Source organism: Scylla paramamosain, chromosome 23 (assembly GCF_035594125.1).
Source record: "Scylla paramamosain isolate STU-SP2022 chromosome 23, ASM3559412v1, whole genome shotgun sequence".
NCBI classification, from domain to species: Eukaryota; Metazoa; Arthropoda; class Malacostraca; order Decapoda; family Portunidae; genus Scylla; species Scylla paramamosain.
In genome coordinates, this window is record NC_087173.1 from 2621908 (window position 1) to 2623642 (window position 1735).

Consider the following 1735-nt stretch of genomic DNA (forward strand, 5'->3'; position numbering starts at 1 on the left):
TACGTCCCGTTTAATATATTTCAATTCACACCATAGAAAAATTAACAATATGTATCGAAATACCACAATACTGGGTCTGCTTCCTTTGTCTGCTAATGAGTATGGCAGTTGGTGTCTTATTTGAGTAACTGGACGACTGCAAGGAGTTAAAATGAAAGAAAAGGTGATAAAAGATTTGTGTTACACATCCGATCCTTCTACAGTCACTGATGTCCTTGGAAATGCACCTAATTTACACGACGTCATTTTTACTAAGCATAGAGTGATGGTTCCCGAAGGAAGACCATAGCAGCGGAAGGGTTTATTTTTCATCTTGCAGCCACACCAGCCAGTGCTAAGCCTCGCGAAACCAGTATTCAGGAACGCTTTGCTCTCTCACCAAGACTATTTTCAAACACCACATAGATGATTAGCCGGATCATCTTGTTGATAATGTATATATCTCGTTAATCTGTCACCAGAACCGTAAAAAATATCCTCAAAAACCCGTATCACTTCAAAAAAAGACTTTTGAAACTACGTAGTGGAAATGAGGCGAAAAAAGTGCTTCAGAATATGGTTCCTACACGCAATACCAAGCGTTATGCATCTGTGTGGTAATCTCGCACCTCGCAGCCTTGATCCAGCTTCCTAATCAGGCCCATCAGATCACGTGAGGCGGGTGATAAGATGAAGGGCTTGGCTGGCGGGGAGGGTGCGCACTTGACGAACCCGGGGGGAAGGCAACAGCTGGGGAATACTAAAGCAGGGCATGAATTCAAGACGTGATCCTCCGACTTGTGATGTGTGACAATTGAGACCTGCTGGGTGTGACTGATAGCGTGGCGTGCGGTACTTTGCTTTGCCATTCGGTCGTTGCTACCATTACTACTACAACTACTACTACTACTACTACTACTACAACTACTACTACTACTACTGCTACTACTACTACTACTACTACTACTACTTGAAATATAATCATACTTACCTACACCTACCGCTTTCGCATTAACAACTACTACTACCACTGCTGCTACTACTACTACTACTACTTCAACTACTGCTACTACTACTACTACTTGAAACATAATTATACTTACCTACATCTACTGCTTTCGGATTATCAACTATTGCTACTGCTGCTGCTGCTGCTACTACTACTACTACTACTACTACTACTACTACTACTTGAAACATAATTATACTTACCTACACCTATTGCTTTCGCACTAACAACTACTGCTGCTGATGCTGCTGCTACTACTACTACTACTACTACTACTACTACTACTACTACTACTGCTGCTGCTGCTGCTGGTCCTCTTATTCATAACTCTTACGTGTGTGTATGAGTGTGTGTTTCAAATCAGTACCACGATCACTTGCTGCTCTCATAACACTCGAAAAAAAATTTCACTCAACTTGAAAGAAAGTTAGCATATGCAAATTCAAATAAACGCCAACTTTCCCAGCCTCTCGAGTCCCATGTGGTCTAGTGGCTAGGATACCTGGCTTTCACCCAGGAGGCCCGGGTTCGATTCCCGGCATGGGAAGAAATTTTCCTTCCACATTTTTTTCTCCCCTTTGTTAACGCAACCTTATCGTATTTGGAAACTAACACTAAAGAACACTTAATAGTCATGTCCTCACTATAAACACACTTCACGTAAACACATCTTGCTGTTATTCTGAGAACTCACTATTCACCTGTCCTTCCTCCATACACCTGTATGTACACCATTCCCAACCTGTG

The 1735-nt window shown here is 42.1% G+C and overlaps 1 non-coding gene across 1 annotated transcript; it reads left to right on the forward strand.

Annotated features, from left to right (window-relative positions):
- The first annotated feature begins 1463 nt into the window (after nucleotides 1-1463).
- On the forward strand, nucleotides 1464-1535 carry Trnae-uuc (transfer RNA glutamic acid (anticodon UUC)). The gene has a single exon. It is a non-coding gene; the product is annotated as a tRNA-Glu (tRNA).
- The last annotated feature ends 200 nt before the right edge of the window (nucleotides 1536-1735 follow it).